Source organism: Mustelus asterias, chromosome 2, assembly GCF_964213995.1.
Source record: "Mustelus asterias chromosome 2, sMusAst1.hap1.1, whole genome shotgun sequence".
Classification (NCBI taxonomy): Eukaryota; Metazoa; Chordata; class Chondrichthyes; order Carcharhiniformes; family Triakidae; genus Mustelus; species Mustelus asterias.
Genome location: NC_135802.1, coordinates 17,677,493 through 17,697,102, shown reverse-complemented (window position 1 = coordinate 17,697,102; position 19,610 = coordinate 17,677,493). Strand labels below are relative to the sequence as shown.

Sequence of the window (19,610 nt, the reverse complement as noted above, 5' to 3'; positions counted from 1 at the left end):
GCAAATCCAGACACCTTTTAAATGAGTTGGGGGTCTCTGCCTCTCCTACTCTTTCAGGCAGTGAGTTCCAGACCTCTACCACCATCTGGGTGAAAAAAATCTTTCCTTTTCTCCCCTGTAACCTTTCTACCAATCACTAAATCTTTGCTCCTTGTCACTGACCTCTCTGCTGAGATAAATAGATACTTCTAATCCACTCTAAACAAGCCCTTCATGAATTTGTCACGTCCCAATCAAATCTTCTCTCAGCCTCCATTGTTCTGAGAAGTACTGCCCCAGCTAATTTAATCTTTCCGATTAGCTGTATTTTTCCAGTTCTGGCAACATCCTCGTAAAGATCATATCCGGTCCACTTCACAGTGATCCTGATCTATTTCACATTGCTCTTGGTCTGCTTCACAGCGACACTGACCTGTTGTACACTCCCCCTGGTTTGTTTCACAGTGATTCTGACCTGCTGTTCACTCTTCCCGGTCTGCTTCACAGTGATCCTGATCTGCTGTTCACTCTTCCCGGTCTGCTTCACAGTGATCCTGATCTGCTGTTCACTCTTCCCGGTCTGCTTCACAGCGACACTGACCTGTTGTACACTCCCCCTGGTTTGTTTCACAGTGATCCTGATCTGCTGTTCACTCTTCCCGGTCTGCTTCACAGTGATCCTGATCTGCTGTTCACTCTTCCCAGTCTGCTTCACAGTGATCCTGATCTGCTGTACACGTTTCCTGGTCTGCTTCACAGTGATTCTGACCTGCTGCACACGCCGCCCGGTCTGCTTCACAGTGATCCTGATCTGCTGTACACGTTTCCTGGTCTGCTTCACAGTGATTCTGACCTGCTGCACACGCCGCCCGGTCTGCTTCATAGTGATCCTTGTCTGTTTCACACTCCTCCCAGTCTGCTTCACCAAGATCCCGACCTGCCGTGACCTACTTTTGTGGAGGGGGTTAAAACTAGGAGCTATAAATTGGCACCTAGGGAAATCAGGAGGAACAATCCTACCCAAGAATAGTTAAATGTGGACCTTGCAATCACAGTGGGTAGTTGAGATGAATAGCATCCTCACAGCATCAGGGACCTGGGTTCGATTCCCAGCTTGGGGCACTGTCTGTGTGGAGTTTGTACGTCCTCCCCGTGTCTGCATGAGTTTCTTCCGGGTGCTCCGGTTTCCTCCCACAGTCCAAAGACGTGCAGGTTAGGTGCATTAGCTATGTTAAATTCTCCCTCGGTGTACCTGAACAGGCACCAGAGTGTGGCAACTAGGGGATTTCCACAGTAACTTCATTACAGTGTTAATGGAAGTCTATTTGTGACTAATAAACTTTAACTTTAGAAACGAACAGAGGATTATGCTGTTCAGGTTTGATAAGGAGAGGTACGTTATGCAACATAAAGCTGCCATAGACCAGTTGGACTGACTGGCTGACGTTTTTGGCTTTCTGAGAGGTATATAGGGCCTGGGTGGGATTGTGGTTGGAGTAGACTCATTGGACCGAATGGCCTCCTTCTGCACTGTAGGGTTTCTATGATTCTATGATATGTCAGCCAGACTGGATAAGAGCAACTGGTTTTCTTCCCGAAATGATTTTAGTGAACCAGTTGGGTTTTTATTCAATCCAACACCTTAATGACTATTTTCATGAATACCAGCCTTTTTATTTTTAGAATTTTTAATAAAACAGATCTAATTACACATTTTCAAACTGCTTTGATGGAATTTAAACACTTTCTCTGTAACACTAGCCTAAGTCGAATAATGAGACTCCAGTAGATGGTGCAGCTTTTAAGTACTGTAAATCGAAAGTGCTTCAACTAGCCTGTGTTCTGATGCATTTTTGGGAGGCATTTGAGAATAGAGCGTGGGTGTTTATCATTTTTTAAGTGTAATTATTTTTCTCAGTTACATTTAGCTGCATGTGTGCCGTGGCTCAGTTGGTAGCACACCCGCCTCTGAATCACAAGGTTCCGTGTTCAAGTCCCACTCCAGGGCCTAAACACAAAAAAATCAAGGCTTTACTTGCACTTCAGTACATGGTGAAGGGGGTGCTGCACTGCCGCAGGTGCCGTCTTGCAGATGAGGCATTCGTTAAGCCAAGACCCATTCTTCCTGACCAGATTGAATGTCAAAGATCCCGTGGCACTGTTTTGAAGGAGAGCAGGGGAGTCGATCCCCAAAGTCCTGGTCAATATTGTTCCCTCGGTCAATGTCACAAGAACAGGGGAGGGATTCCCACTTCACAGTGGTGGTCTGGCAGCTGTGGCCATTCTCCATTTTTAAGTTTTAGGATGCTGCAGAGAGGATCTCCATTTTGAGGTACCCTCACAATTCCCTACCCAGCTCGGCAGCACCCACCTACCCGGTTTGGACTGCTCGCCATCCAGAGTTTAGGACCTTCTCATTGCACCCGTCCAACCTGGCCAAGAACAGGTGATCTGTTCATCATCACATTGCTGTGGGCAACTGCATTTCCTACATTACACCAGTGACTGCACATCTCAACAGTACTTCATTGGCTGTGAAGCGCTTTGAGACACCTGCTGGTCATGAAAAGCATTATATAAACGCTGGCTTTTGTTACCTATCGCTTAGTTCTTGAAGCCACTGCACTAGAAGTGTACGCCCTGGTACATTGGTTTGGTTGACATGGCTGGAAGGATTGATGTTTAAAACGGGTGCCTTTAATTTAGACTTGCTGCTGACCACCATGACTAAGCTTTACTATCTTAGCTTCATGTTGCATAACAGGAAGTTGTGTCTCTAACAAGACTAGTGTTAAGACCCAGGTTGTGATGAGGTTAGCTGATAGGAAGAAGAAAGTCTCTGTTCTGTCCTCTTCCTGTCTTCCTTCTTAGAGTTATTGACAGGTCCTCTTGCAACATGCCTGATCAAGGTTGGAGCTGATTAAGTAGCAGCAGTTAGCTGAAGCTGTTAATTTCTGAACTTATTTTCTTCAGCAGGACGGTGCTGCCTGAGTGTCACTGTCACGAAACGTTGCATGTAATTGCTGTACAGAATGGAGAGACACTGTGCGGGATCTCACCAGCTTTCAGATTTCTTTCACTGTCGGGGCCAAATGTGGTTTCCGACCGTGCTGCTGTCTTATTGGCTGTCTTGCACGTCGTTGCGATCTTCTGGGAGGTGGCCAGGGGGATGGCGGACGGGTCCAGTGAGAAGGTCTGAAACTCTGAATGGCTAGCAGCCCAAACTGGGTAGGTGGGTGCTGGAGAGGTGGGTAGGCAAAGGTGAGGATGTCTCAAAACGGAGATCTTCACTGCGGCATTCTAAAACTTTAAAAATTGAGAATGATTACAGCTCGCAGGCCACCATTGTGAGGTGGGAATACCTCCACAGGATTATTCGTGGCCTCGGATGTGACCTTCTGCTTGTAGCATTTCCGAGATGAGGGCGATTGAGAGGGGGCAGCATCGGCTCCTCTGCCTGGCTCTTCTGCCCAGGACACCACCCCCCCAGGTATCTGCCCGCCTCAGAAAGGGGGGCCCATCTGACATTGGGAAGATCTTGGTCCATCATCAACTTGCGACCAATTAGGCCTTTGATCGTCCACCCACCGCTGTAAGGGAGGTAACCTCAGGCGCATTGGCCCTGCCTCAAGCACTAGCAAGAAACTACAAAAGATCATGAACGAAGCCCAATCCATCACTCAAACCAGCCTCCCATCTATTGACTCTGTCTACACTTCCCGCTGCCTCGGCAAAGCAGCCAGCATAATTAAGGATCCCACGCACCCCGGACATTCTCTCTTCCACCTTCTTCCGTTGGGAAAAAGGTACAAGGGTCTGAGGTCACACACCGACCGACTCAAGAACAGCTTCTTCCCTGCTGCTGTCAGACTTTTGAATGTACCTACTTCGCATTAAGTTGATCTTTCTCTACACCCTAGCCATGACTGTAACACTACATTCTGCACCCTCTCCTTTCCTTCTCTATGAATAGTATGCTTTGTCTGTATAGCGCGCAAGAAACAATACTTTTCACTGTATGTTAATACATGTGACAATAATAAATCAAATCAAACATCATTCAGAATCGTCAGCGAGCCAGCTTTACCAAGTTGTTAAACTCTTTTTTAAAAAAAACAAAAAAATTGCTTCAGCTCCTTTCATTGTCCTGAGTAATCTTGACTGCAGCACTGACTCACCATTGAAGTACGCTGGTTCCCCCCACCCCAGACATACACAAAGCGCGGTCATCTGATGGAGACGGAACAGGTACTCACTCCCCACTGGCCAGCAGCAAATCCGTCAAGTGAATAAAACCGAGGACACGTGCGTTTCTCACTCACGGCCCCAACCCCTGTAGTCGATCGTGTGTCATCAAAGCTCATGGTGTCCAGTGGATTACGCAGCCTGGAGAATTTGTCACTTCCCTTTATATTATTCAAACTGACGTCCCCCACCTCCCAAAAGAAGGGCCATTCCTCAAATATAACCAACAGCAAATAGAGCAGCAAAGTTTTTTTAAATTTACTTGTGGGACATGGGCGTTGCTGGCTGGCCAGCATTTATTGCCCATCCCTAGTTGCCCGAGGATAATTGAGAGTCAGCCACATTGTTGTGGGTCTGGAGTCACGTGTAAGGATGGCAGATTTCCTTCCCTAAAGGACATTAGTGAACCAGATGGGTTTTTCTGACAATTGACAATGGTTTCATGGTCAGCGGGAGATTCTTATTTCCAGATATGTTTTATTCAATTCAAATTCCACCAGCTGCCGTGGCGGGATTCAAACCTGGGTCCCCAGAACATTAGCTGAGTTTCTGGATTAATAGTCTAGCAATAATACCACTAGGCCATCGCCTCCCCAAAGAGACAGTCACTTTTAAAGGAATAATGCGTTCTTATTGCGCCCCCTCAGAACCGCTAGGTAACTCTCAAGTGTTTTGCAGCCTATTAAGTATTTTTTGAGGTGTAACCACTGGGGTGATGGAGGGAATGTGGCAGCCAGTTAGTGCACAGCAAGATCCCACTAACAGCAGTGTGATAGTAGCCAGCTAGTATGTTTTTGTGGTGCTGATTGAAGAATAACCATTAGTCAGGACACCGGGAATAACTCTCCTGCTCATTCATATCCACCTATGGAAGCTGGCCTTTGCATCCTCCAAAAGAAACGATACTGGAAGACCGATGGTGGTAACATGGCTTAGCGCTGACCACATGCAGTTTGTTTCCCATTGGGCATGTGTTAGATTTGCCATTTCAAATGCCATATACTTAGTTGTGGGATGTTGATGGACCCATTTCATTGCACTCAAAGACAAAGGAGGAAGTTTTCCCGTCCTGCCTGTCATGGGAATCGTAGCAGGCGGTGGTGGGGCAGCGGCAGACTATGCAAAGGTCTGTTGACCTCGGGCGGGATTTTCTGGTTTTGGGGCGAGCGATAGATTATTAGGGGTAAGGGTGTGGAGCAAATAGCAGGACTGTATCAGATCGATCCAATTGCCTATCATTTTATTTGAACCTTTAGTCCTGGAATGACCTTTGTTGAGTCCTGTGGAGAGGTTCAGGCTTTTGCTGCAGTTATACAGGGCCGTAGTGAGTATTGTGTGCAATTTTGGTCTTCTAGTCTGAGGAAGGACATTCTTGCTGTTGAGGGAGTCCAGCGAAGTTTCACCAGACTGATTCCTGGAATGGCAGGACTGACATATGAAGAGAGACTGGATTGACTGGGCTTGTACTCACTGGAATTTAGAAGAATGAGAGGGGATCTCATAGAGACATATAAAATCCTGATGGAACTGGACAGGCTAGTTGCAGGAAAAATGTTCCCGATGTTGGGGGAGTCCAGAACTTGGGGTCACAATCTAAAATAAGGGGTAAGCCATTCAGGACTGAGATGAGGAAGAACTTCTTCACTGAGAGATTTGTGAACGTGTGGATTTCCCTACCACAGAAAGCTGTTGGGGCCAGTTCGTTAGGTATGTTCAAGAGGGAGCTGGACGTGGCCCTCGTGGCCAAAGGGATCAAGGGGTATGGAGAGAAAGTGGGAGTGGGATACTGAAAGCGCATGATCAACCATGATCATATTGAATGGTGGTGCAGGCTGGAAGGGCCGAATGGCCTACTCCTACACCTATTTTCTTTGCTTCTATGTTTCTTATCTCTCCCACCTCTACATGCTGACACAGTTGAAATCAGGAGCCTGGTACTCGGGTTGACTCAGAGGTGAGATTGGAAGCCAGGTGGGGAGCAAAATTTGAAACAAGATGTATAAACCTGCCCTGCATTCCTTTGAGTTTTGGAGATTGAGGAAGTGACCCGATTTAAAGTAATTCGATTTAGGAGGCACCATCTACAAGTCATAAGTCAGGAGTGTAATGGAATACTCTCCACTTGCCTGGATGGGTGCAGCTCCAACAACACTCAAGAAACTTGACACCATCCAGGACAAAGCAGTCTGTTAGATTGGCACGCCATCCACCACCTTCAATGTTCACTCCCCCCACCACTGACACACAGTGGGAGCAGTGTGTACCAAGAACAACCTATGCTTCTGCTCGATCAGAACCTCCTCCCATTTTTCACCAGCTTCACCTTTCATGGTAACCCCCTTATTCCTTTCTCCCTCAAATGCTTGTCTTGCTTCTCTTTAAATGCACCTATTCTCCTCACCCAATCTTGGTGGTAGAAAGTTCCACATTTCCACTGCTCTTTGGGTAAAGAAGTCTGGGGAGGGAATTCCAAAGCTTGGGACCCAGGCAGTGGGAGGTATGGCCACCACTTATATTCTAATGTTCAGCGGTGGCGCAGTGCAATCGGGGATGTTCGAGAGGCCAGAATTAGCCGAGGGCAAATATCTCGGAGGGTTGTGGGATTGGAGGCAATGGGGGGAAGAGCGAGGCCGTGGTGCAACTTAGAAACAGCGATAAGGGTGCAGAGGAGATTTACAAGGATGTTGCCTGGATTGGGGGGCATGCCTTATGAGGATAGGTTGAGGGAGCTTGGTCTCTTCTCCCTGGAGAGACGAAGGATGAGAGGTGACCTGATAGAGGTTTACAAGATGTTGAGAGGTCTGGATAGGGTAGACTCTCAGAGGCTATTTCCAAGGGCTGAAATGGTTGCTACGAGAGGACACAGGTTTAAGGTGCTGGGGGGGTAGGTACAGAGGAGATGTCAGGGGTAAGTTTTTCACTCAGAGGGTGGTGGGTGAGTGGAATCGGCTGACGTCGGTGGTGGTGGAGGCAAACTCGTTGGGGTCTTTTAAGAGACTTCTGGATGAGGACATGGGATTTAATGGGATTGAGGGCTATAGATAGGCCTAGAGGTAGGGATATGATCGGCGCAACTTGTGGGCCGAAGGGCCTGTTTGTGCTGTGGCTTTCTATGTTCTATAAGAATTATAAATTCAAGATTGGCTTGACTGGGAGCCAGCATAAGGTCGGTGAACTCAGCAGTGAGGAGTGAACAAGACTTGGTGCGAGTTAAGGCACAGGTAGCAGTTTTGGATGACCTCCAGTTTATGGAGAGTAGAATGTGGGAGAGCAGCCAGGGGTGCTCGGTCCTTTAACTGCATCAGTGTGTTGCCACTAATATCACCTTGGTACAACTACTCTACCTTTTAAGAAATGTATTTTTAATCATGTTCTCTGCAGTTTGTAAACCAGCCTTTTGTTTTTGTTGTGGCATCGGCTGCCTGATTAGATGTCCTTTTATTGCTGCTTAAATGGTTTAAATGGGGTTTTGTTTATTTTAAATCTGGGCCTAATGCACTTTCTGAGAGTTTTGCAACCTTTTGAATTGTTAGGGGGAAAGAATGATTGACAGGTCAAGTGACAGGGGTTCTTTTCCTTTGAGTTTGGTTCAGAGGCAGGCAGGTTTAGTTCCTCTCTCCCTGGTATTGTAAATTCTGCTGGCTAGCTGGAAGCAGGTCTTCTTGCCTTCCTGGAATGAAAATTCTGCTCTTGGTGGTTTGCTAGCTAGTAACTAGAGGCAAGGATTGCTTTTGTCTCTTGCAGTGGTTTACTGACTGAAAGCTAGAGACCAGCAGTGGCATTATCTATACCTCGAGGTCTGCTGGAAGTTACAAGGCTGGGAAGTCAGAGTTTCAATTCTCCAACCAAAGGACTAAGTTGCAAAATCATGTGAGCATTCTTATTTCCTGTGCTAATCCCAAAAAAGTGTTTGTTTATGGGATTTCTTTGGCTGGAACAGTATTTAGTTGTTACGATTTATACAATATCATTGTTGTTTGTTTTTCTTGTTTGTAATTGGTAAAAATTATTGCTGATTTTCTTTCTATATGTTAACTGTATTCTTAAATAAACTTTGATAAAAGCTCCCTAGTGGGTCATTTGAATCATACCTGAAGTGAAATATCTCATGCTTACCCTAGCCAAATTGAAAGTGCAAAACCTATGATCCAGGCAGACTTCATAAAATACCTTGGAGTTTCTGACCTGAATTATATTTTCCCAGGGCAGAAATGACAATTACAAGGGGGCACAAGTTCAAGATAAAGGGGGAAAGGTTCAGTGGACATGTGAAGGGGAAGTTTTTTACACAGTGGTGGGTGCTTGGAATGCATTGCCAAGTGAGGTGGTTGAGGCAGTTACGTTAGCCACATTTAAGTCTTATCTTGATAGGCACATGAACAAACGAGGAATAGAGGGATATAAGCAGTTGGTCGAGGTAGACAAGGTGCTGAGCGCAGGCTTGGAGGGTCGAAGGGCCTGTTCCTGTGCTGTACTGTTCTTTGTTCTTTATAACACTTCAACTTGAAGTATTTTCTAATATCTGTCTCAAGGTGTTGCTTAAAATCAACTTCTCTAATTAGGATCTGGACAGATGAGCCTATTTGTTTTATGTACTAAAGAACACCCAATAACAGGAATTTCCACCATTTATGGAGAGGAAAAGGAAAGGTGGTTCATTTAAAAAGTAGAATGCCCCATCTAGTGGACTGGATTGGATTAAAGTTCAGGACTATAGAACCTGAAATGCAGTTCTTGATTTTTAGCAGCCTTACTACCTCCAAAATAATATCTTGTGCAAACAGCTCCAGTGTGGGCTGTTCTGGACCTCACTTTGATAAAGGCCAAACAAGAGACACCTTATACCCACATCAGGAATTGGGGCATTAACAATGCAGATAAGGGGTCTAATGTCTGCTTCTGCTATCTCTTGCAACTTTGTTTGAACTCGAGACACCCAGCGCCATGAAAAGCAAGCAAAACAGCACGGACTTCAAAACAAGTTAAACACTTATCATAAACACAAGTTCCCCCGCCTCCAAAACCTCCAACCTCCAGGCAAACCCTGAATCTCACCCCAGTCTGAAGTCTTGGCACACACACACCACCCCTCCCACTCCCACCCCAAAGCACTTTAAAAAGACTCTAGAACTCTGAAATCATCTTCCTCAACCTGAAAGGCATCTGATCACATTCCTAGGCCCAGTCATTCATCCTCCTGGACCCTCACTTAGCTGAAAATTGGTGAGGTCTGCTACCACCGTGCCACTAAATGACAATAGGACATGAGGCCCACCACCCCAGGTTTCTTGGGTCACCCCATTTGAGTACAGACTGTTAGCACTTTACAGCTAATACGCTCCAAAATGGGCACTACACAATTTTAAGGCCACCAGAACAAGACAAGGCCATTTAGCTCCTTGTGCCTTTTAATCACTCAGTGAGGCCACAGTTGATGCTCATCAAACTCTACCTGAGTGCCTCGACTCTATTTCCTCCCTCAGTGCTCTAGGCTACCAAAAACATATCCATCTCGGATATAACAACTCATAGAGACTTCTCCTATTATCAGGAATCATCACTGGACTCAGAGAAGCTTCTCCTGCACCCTCATATTTCAACAGATTTGGATAAAAATGCCCAGGTTCTTTAGATGTCGCTAGTATTTTGCACTGGGCATTAATGCAGGAGTTTTTATATTTTTCGATAGCACGTACACAAGTGGTGTGGGGGAGGAAAGCTCGTTCAGCTGGCACATAGGGTGAGATCTTAGCTGTGTGAATTCTACTAATAACATTTACCACAGCAGAGGACAGGCATTAACATGATGTTGCAGTGAACCTTTGGGTAGCCGTTCACCTCAATTTGATAACACTCCCAATTTGTTTAACACACCACAGAATTTAGGAGCACAGAAGTAGACCATGAAAAAGTCAACCAGTTAGCCCCACTCAGCCAGCTGTTTCCCCATAGCCCTACGATATTTGTCCCCCATTTTCATGTGTATATCTAATTACCCTTTTCTGAAATTTAGAATCTCCTCCATCAAGCTCATCAACTCGTCATCTCCGCCTCATGTTTCTTTTGCCAATTACCTGGCAACTGTGTGCCTTGGTTACCAGCGCACTTGCCCGAGGGAAAGAATTGCTCCTTATTTACTAGTGGCATCGTGGTAACGTCACTGGACCGGCAATCCAAAGGCCCAGGCTAACGTCCTGGGGCCGAGGGTTCGGATCCCACCACGGCGGCTGGTGGAATTTAAATTCAATAATCTGGAATTGAAAAGCTAGTCTCAGTAATGGTAACCATGAAATTATCGTCGATTATTGTGAAAACCCATCTGGTTCACTAATGTCCTTTAGGGAGGGAAATCTGCCGTCCTCACCTGGCCTGGCCAACATGTGACTCCAGGGCCACAGCAATGTGGTTGACTCTTGTGCTGCCCTCTGAAATGATGCAACAAGCCATTCAGTTCAAGAGCAATTTGGAATGGGCAACAAATCTGGTCTTATCCGCGATGCCCACGTCCCGTGAAAAATGGGAAACAAAAAAAAGCATGGATACTCAGCACTAAATCCTGCAAGGTTTTGGGAAAATAAATATTTAAATTTATTTCGTTCATCGCTGGCTAGCCAGCATTTATTGCACATCCCTAATTGCCCTTGAACCGAATGGCTTGCTCGGCCAGTTTTAAGAGGGCATTTAAGAGTCAATCACATTGTTGTGGGTCTGGAATCATGTAGGCCAGACCGGGTAAGGACATCAGATTTCCTTCCCTGAAGAACATTAGTGAACCAGATGGGTTATTCTGACAATTGACAATGGTTTCATGGTCATCAGTAGATTCTTAATTCTAGATATTTTTATTGAATTCTAATTCCACCATCTGCCATGGCGGGATTCGAACCTGAGTCCATGGAGCATTACCCTGGATCTGGTACTACTGCCTCCCAATAACTTACCTGTGTGCAGAGCTATTGGTGTAAATGTACGGCTGTGCTGCCAAGCATTTAGGTTGCCTTCCACATCATAGATTGTTTTTTAAAAGCAGAAGGATGTGAGTTGCATTTAAAGTAATTTCAAAATTTTTTTTCAGAAAAGTGTATTATCCTTGAATTGCTTTCACTGTTTCTCTTTGATGTTTATTCGAAGCCAGTGTTCAATTGGAAGGACAATATCCTAGAGACATCTTCATTTTAGTCAATAAACAAGGCTGACCTACATAGAGTATTGAGCATAGAAACAGACCATTTGGCCCAAAGAGTCTCTGCTAGTGTTTAATACTCCAGAGAAATCCTTTTCCAATCTCACTACCCCACCTTAGCTATTCTCTTTTTCTGGAATGCAGTTAGCAATCCATTTTTTTGAAAGCATCTAAGTTATTTGCCTGAATCATTTCCTGTGGTAACAGGTTCCACATTTGAGCCACTCTGTGAGTAAAAGACATTTCGCTTCCCTTCACAATTGGATTTATTGGCCATGACTTTGTATTCATTACTCCTAGTTTCATACTCTCCTACAAATGGAAACATTCTCTACAAACTATGCTGTCCAATCCATTTACGGTTTTCTATTGGGTCACCTCTAAGTCTTCTCGTCTTGAAAAAGAAAACTCCCAACCTGTTAAATCTTTCCCGATTGCGATGATCTCTCAATACCCTTGTAAATCGTTTTGGCACTTTCTCCAGTGCTTCTGTCATTTTTTTTATTGTGTGGAGAGGCCAGAACTGTAGGAGCTGTCAGAAATATATTGCTTAGCCTTCTCTTGTTTAAAATAGCTGCTGATGTGTTCACGCCGTATCCATCAGTCACTTTAATTGTTGCACTGTTCTTTTTTAAATGCACCTTTACGAGTAAGCGCAGGAGCATAAATTCTAGCTGGATACCATCGATGTCCCTCTGAGTTTTAACCATCTGTGACAGATTGGAGATCTAGGGCGGGATTTTACCACCTCGGCCTGTCCGAGGCTCGTAAGATCCTGCCCAAGGCCAGCAGAGAATGCCGTTCTGTGAGCCTGTGTGCCGGTAAAATTCCGGCCATAGGGTGGGATTTTCCGGCCGCGATCGCCCCAAAACCAGAAAATCCCGCCCAAGGTCAACGGATCGTTGCATGGTCTGCTCGCGCCCGCTACGATTCCCGTGGCCGGCAGGACAGGAAAATTCCGGTCCTAGATTGACTACAGAAGAGACTCTTTGATTGCTTTGATCAAAGTCTGTAGCTTTCCCGCTTTGAACATGAGACAGGAACAGGAGAAGACCATCCAGCCCATCGAGCCCGCTCTCCCATTCAATACAATCACGTTTTATCTTTGACTTTCATTCCACAATTCTTTGACTTTCACTTCATTTCCACCCATTCCCCATATCTCTTGATTCCCCGAAAGACTAAATAGTTATCTGCCCTAGCCTTATCCTGAGACGGTGCCCCATGTTTTAGATTCCCCAGCCAATGGAAACAACCTCAGTGTCCACTCTGTCAAGCCCACGGTTGCATTCAGGACACACTACACTCTTAAACCTGTATAACCTGTATGCTTCTTGATGGTGTTCTCCCCCGCACTGGTAACACTCGTCCACTCTCTGGGTCGACTGACCCAGTTTCCTGTTCCTTTGTCCCCGCTCTTGTTCACTGCTCCTGCTTGTGCAGTCCTCCGCGCCCTCATCTTTGGTGCCAAAGGGGCCCCTCCCCCAGGCTCATTCACCTCGCAATGCTGCACGCAGTCCTAAAGAACCAATCTCAGCACTCTCTGTAACCTGTGCAATCTCCATGGCTTTGGCAAATGTGAGCATACAGCATTTCTGTATGGTCAAATTGTTCACCCCACAGTCTAGTCTGTCTCTGAGGGTATCTTGGAGCGCGGTTCCAAAATTGCTCTGTTCAGCCAGCTGTCTCAATCTGGCTTCAAACTCTGTGATAGACTCTCCTGGGCCCCTGCTTGTTGAGTTAAATTTATACCACTGCATGATTATAGATAGTTTGGGATTAAGGTGCTCCCTTACTAATGTCACCAAAAGGCCTCTGAAAAGGTTTAGTATCGGGGGTCTCAGGGGAAGTTAAGCTCTGAATGAGGTTGTACATTTGGGCTCTGCATACTGACAACAGGATAATCTGCTGTTTCTTCTCCCGCCCTATTCCATTGGCTCTAAGGAATCATTTAAGGCACTCGATGTATTGATGCCAGTGCTTCACCCAGTAAGGATATCCTTCCTTAAAGATGGAGTCCACAATTAAATGCAATATTTCAGGTGTGGTCTCACCAAAATCGTGTCCAATTGTAGCAAGATGTTTTTATTCCTGTACTCCAAGCCCTTTGCAACAAAGGTCAACATTCCATTTGCCTTCCCAATTGCTTGCTGCATCTACGTGCTAACTTTTCATATTCCTTGTGGAAGCAAACTCAAGTCTCTGAATGTCAACAGGAATTCATAGAGTGTTTTCGGGATAGTTTTTGTAGAACAGCATTTTCTGCCACTGATGATATAGGATTAATTAGTTATCTCATAGGTAGCAACGATCATAATATGATTCAATTTTACATTCAGTTTGAGGGAGAGAAGAATGGGTTCAAAACTAGGGGCCACTATTTAAAAATAAGGCGTCACCAATTTAGCACAGAAATTAGGAGAAATCTTTCTGAACGTTGCATGCCCTTGGAACCCTCTTCCTCAAAAGGCAATGGAAGCAAGGTCTTTGAATATTTTTGAGGCAGCAGTAGATAGATTCGCGAGAAGCAAGGGGTGAAAGGTTATTGGGGAGAGGCAGGAATGTGGAGTTGAGGTTGCAATCAGATCGGCCATGATCTTATTGAATGGCGGAGCAAAGTTGAAAGGCCAAGTGGTCTACTCCTGCTCCTAGTTTACATGTTTCTGAGACTAGGAATCGTACACCAGTTGAATATATTACTGAGAGTTCAAGATTTTCTTATTTGTATATGGGATTATTGTCTGTGATGCTTGAGGTTCCAGTCTATTGGATGTTGCTGTCTGGATATTGTATAGGACCAGGTTCAAAAAAACAGAACTGGCTGCATAATATGAATGACCCAAATTGTGTGCAATTGTTTGACAGAGCCATGGCTGCAAAGTGTATCATACTGAAACCTGAGCTTTTGATGGGCTTTGGAAATCGAGTACAAAAGTGAAGAAGTTATGTGGAACCCGTATAAAACCCAATTATGATCATGGTTCTCAATCCTGAAAGATGTGAGGACTTTGTCGAGGGTCCAGAAGAGATTTATTAGAATGGTCCCAGGGATGAGGGATTCCAGAGAAGCTGGGAGTGTTCTCCTAAGAACCAAGAAACCTGAGGGGATTTGATGGAAGTGTTTACATTTTTGAAAGATTTAGATGGAATAAATAGAAGCTGTTTTCCAATGGCTGAAGAATCAGATAGTCCAGATTTAACTTTGCTTAAGTTGATTGGCAAAAGAACCAGAGGCCACGTACCTGAGGAAAAGCCTTTATGCAAAGTGTGGTGAGGATTTGGAATGCACTCATTCCCTGATATTGTGGTGGATATCGATAGTGTTCGAAAAGAAATTGGATAAATACTTGAAGGGGAGAAAAGGGGGCGGCACGGTGGCACAGTGGGGTGGCACGGTGGCACAGTGATTAGCACTGCTGCCTCACAGCTCCAGGGACCCGGGTTTAATTCCTGGCTTGGGTCGCTGTCTGTGTGGAGTTTGCACATTCTCCCCGTGTCTACGTGGGTTTCCTCTGGGTGCTCCGGTTTCCTCCCACAGTCCAAAGATGTGCAGGATAGGTGAATTGGCCATGCTAAATTCTCCCTCAGTGTACCTGAACAGACGCCGGAGTATGGCGGCTAGGGGATTTGCACAGTAAATTCATTGCAGTGTTAATGTAAGCCTAAATGTGACTAATAAATAAACTTTAAATATATAGAAATGTCAGTTGGTTGGGGGTGAGAAGAAAACCATTGGAGGAGATTCTCTGGCTATAAATGATAGGTAAGAGTGGAACCAAGAGAGGAGAGTCTGACTCCACTGGACAGAGCAGAAGACTTGGAGGCATGCTCAGCTGTGTCGAAGGCTGTGGACAGGTTGAAGAGCGATGGCGCACCTCAATCACAGTCACGGAAGATGTCATTTGGGACTTTGATCAGGGCTGTGGCAAGGATGGAAATCCAATTGGAGAGCTAAATATACGGAGTTAGAGGAAAGGTGGGGCAGGGATTTGGATATTTACCCTGCTAATCCCCCTGAACTTTGTAAAGGAAATGGAGATTGAGGATGGGTGGTAAATTGCAAGGACGAGAGTGTTCCAGAGTGGGTTTTTTTGAGGGAGGTTGGAGGGTCAGGGCAGCAGATTTCAATAGAAGGAGGAAGAGGAGGAGAGCGGTTGAGGAGAGGAAACCATTTATCGGCAAGCGCGAGGGTCTGGAGAGGAAGTTGGGTGTCCAGCAGCTTATTGAGAGTAAGGTTGAAGGTTCAGGAGATGGCTCGTGGACAAGGTGAGCTTGGAGAAGGCATGAGGGGAGATAGGAGAGAATAGAAAGAAACATCAGTTTGGGATGGGGGGAACCATGGAAAAAACTCAGCTAAGTGGGCAAAGAAAGGAGGGCATAAACTTCCACATGAAAGGTTAATATTCGGGAATGTTGTATTTGGCCTGGTTCCTGTTGCAGTTTGAAGCAGCAGAAACAACTATTATTTTCCTGTCACATCTCAGGATGGTTAAGTGACTCTTCTTATGTTTTCTTTTGCTGTTTCACAGTAGGTATTTACTGTTTAAACCACCAAACTGAAGTGTTGGAGCAGAAACCATGATCTATGTCAGGTGTGTTTATTCTACCCCCTTCTGAGTTGAAGGTGGTAGGATAAACACTGAATCACATTTCAGGGGCAGGTAAAGATGTCCTTCGCTCTGGGTCATAGAATCATAGAATCCCTGCAGTGCAGGAGGAGGCCATTCGGCCCATTGAGTCAGCAACGACCACAATCCCACCCAGGCCCGATCCCCATAACCCCACGTATTTACCCTGCTAATCCCCCTGACACTAAGGGACAATTTTAGCATGGCCAATCAACCAAACCCGCACACCTTTGGACTTGTGGGAGGAAACCGGAGCACCCGGAAGAAACCCACGCAGACACTGGGAGAATGTGCAAACTCCACACAGACAGTGACCCAAGGCTGGAATTGAACCTGGGACCCTGGCGCCGTGAGGCAGCAGTGCTAACTGGGTCCTGGACACTCGACTGGATACAAAGCAATCGGGCAGGTCGAAACAGAATTCTGGTTTGGGAGGGAAAGACGGTTTGCCTGAGGGAGTGACTCGAAGTCACACAAGCAGAAACAAGCTTGTTAATCAAAGGCAAATGCTGGGCCCCTGCCTCGAATGAAGTGAGAAAATATCCATCACCTCAGTTTCAGAATTCTGGCCTATATGTGATTCTAGTCTTGGCTGGCTCTCAGTCTCCCCCAGCAGTGCATACATCTTGCAGATTCGTCAGCCACTGCAGTTTAAAAGAAATAACCTGAATTTACATTGCACCTTTTTAAACACTTACATTACAGCCAATTTTGAAGTGTTGTATGAAATTGCAGCAGCTAATTTCCATGGAGCAATGAGATAAGAGTCATGGAGATATACAGCGAGAAACAGGTCCTTCAGCCCAACTCTTCCATCTCAAGCAAGTTGCCTCTGCTGAACGAGTCAGATTTGCCAGCATTTGTCTCATTTCCCTCTAAACCTTTCCCATCCATGTACCTGTCCAAATGTCTTTTAAATGTTGTAATTGTAACCACCTCCTCTGGCAGCTCATTCCGTACACGCACCCACCCACTGTGTGAAAAAGTTGCCCCTCAGTTCCCTTTTAAGTCTTTCCCCTCTCACTTTAAACTTAGGGTCCCTTGTTTTGGACCCCCCTACCCTGGGGAAAAGACTTTGGCTGTTTACCTTACCTGCGCCCCTCCTGATTTTACAAACCTCGATAAGGTCACCTCACATCCTCCTTCACTCCAGGGAAAGAAGTCCCAGCCTACCAGCCTCTCCTTATAATTCAAGCCTTCCAGTCCCGGTAACATCCTTGTAATGGCCAGATAACGCTTTTTTAATTGGTCGAGGAGTGAATTTGGCTGTGACACCGGGAGAACTTTCCCACTGTTCTTTGAAATGGTGGCTTTGGGATCTTTTATGTCCACCTGTGAGGGCAGGTAGGACCTTGGTTTTTAATGTCTTAACCAGCACCGAAGCCGCTGCCTTGATTAGGTGTTGACATTTTTGGAGCGGGAATTAAACCCGCAATCATCTGACTCAGAAGTGAGAGCGCTACCCACTGAGCTCACAGCTGAACCAGGCAAGGAAAAAAACACTTCTTTTTATGTGAAATGGTGATGAAGGTGAATCTTCACTCAGTATTTTGACAAAATATTTTTCTACCAGCCTGACTTCCAGCTGAGACTTTCTTTTTGTGATCACTGTGTATTTAGCTTCCAACCGGGTCTTTGAAGTTGTCTGTTCGTGTGTTATCTGAAATTCATTTGCATTGAGATTCAAACCTGTTTTAATTTGGTACCCCTTCCATAGAATAGAATCCCCCACAGTGCAGAAGGAGGCCATTCAGCCCATCGAGTCTGCCCCAACAACAATCCCACCCAGGCCCTATCCCCACATATTTACCCACTAATCCCTCTAACCTACGCATCCAGGGACACTTAGAGCCAATTTTAGCATGGCCAATCAACCTAACCTGCACATCTTTGGACTGTGGGAGGAAACCGGAGCACCTGGAGGAAACCCACTCAGACACGGGGGGAGAATGTGCAAACTCCACACAGACAGTGACCCAAGCCAGGAATCGAACCCAGGTCCCTGGAGCTGTGAGGCAGCAGCACTAACCACTGTGCCACCGTGCTTGACGTAAGCCAAGTCACGGACCTCTGAGCACTTATGGCCTTCATTGAGATGGTGATCAGGCACAGGAATTATTCCTTCCTCTGCCAGCGCCATTGAGAGCTGAGGCAAATTGTGACTGGCACCCTACTTCAGATCAGTAATGTAGCATGATCAGCACTTCAGTCTTGGGATCTGCTTTAGACTGCTTCAGATATTTATCCCACCGAGATTTCTTGCCTAAGAGGACCATGAGCTCGGATTGCACCAGTCAATATTGGCAGGGTATTGCAAGGTGTTCATGGCACAGGAAGGGGCTGCTCTGGTATCTGTGGGTGGGAGTTTACGGCCTCGCTTGACCCAAGACCGGAAAATGCCACCCAAGATCAATGGCCCTTCCAGTTGGCGGCTCCTCGCCACTCCGATTCCCATGGCGGGTAGAATTCTGGCAGATATTCCACACAAAGTGCTTCTCACCATATGCCATCTAACCCCGTCAATATATCTCTCTATTCCTTTCTCCCTCAGGCGTCACCTCAAATGCATCAAGGCCATTTTCCTCAACCACTTATTGTGGAAGCGAGTTCCACATTCTGACCACTCTCTGGGTAACAAAGTTTCTCCTGAATTTCCTGCTGGAACTTCTGTAACTTTTTTTTTAGTGAGTGCGTTTAGAAACGTGGATTCCTTTGTTAATACGAGAACACATTATTGCCTGAAATGGATCCATTGAAGAGTACACAAGATGCTTAACAGTCTTCAAAATACTTGAAGTCAAAAAAAGTTCAGGGCTAAGTTTAAAGTTTATTCATTAGTGTCACAAGCAGGCTTACTTTAACACTACAGTGAAGTTACTGTGAAAATCCCCTAATCATCACACTCCAGCGTCTGTTCTTTGATTTTGATTTGATTTGATTTATTGTTGTCACATGTATTAACATACAGTGAAAAGTATTGTTTCTTGCGCGCTATACAGACAAAACATGCCGTTCATAGAGAAGGAAACGAGAGAGGGCAGAATGTAGTGTTACAGTCACAGCTAGGGTGTAGAGAAAGATCAACTTAATGTGAGGTAAGTCCATTCAAAAGTCTGACAGCAGCGGGGAAGAAGCTGTTCTTGAGTCGGTTGGTGTGTGACCTCAGACTTTTGTATCTTTTTCCTGACGGAAGAAGGTGGAAGAGACAATGTCCGGGGCGCATGGGATCCTTAATTACGCTGGCTGCTTTGCCGAGGCAGCGGGAAGTGTTGACAGAGTCAATGGATGGGAGGCTGGTTTGCGTGATGGATTAGGCTACGTTCACGACCTTTTGTAGTTCCTTGCGGTCTTGGGCAGAACAGAAGCCATACCAAGCTGTGATACAACCAGAAAGAATGCTTTCTTTGGTGCATCTGTAAAAGTTGGTGAGAGTCTAGCTGACATGCCAAATTTCCTTAGTCCTCTGAGAAAGTAGAGGCGTTGGTGGGCTTTCTTAACTATAGCATCGGTATGGGGGGACCATGGCGGGGACCAGGAGGTTGTTGGTGATCTGGATACCTAAAAACCTGAAGCTC

General features: G+C 45.8%; 1 protein-coding gene across 9 annotated transcripts in view; it reads left to right on the top strand.

Moving 5' to 3' along the window:
* Nucleotides 1–19,610, top strand: part of LOC144506100 (5'-AMP-activated protein kinase subunit gamma-2-like) — a 496,688-nt gene that overhangs the window by 199,452 nt on the left and 277,626 nt on the right. The gene's annotated exons all lie outside the window — the stretch shown is intronic.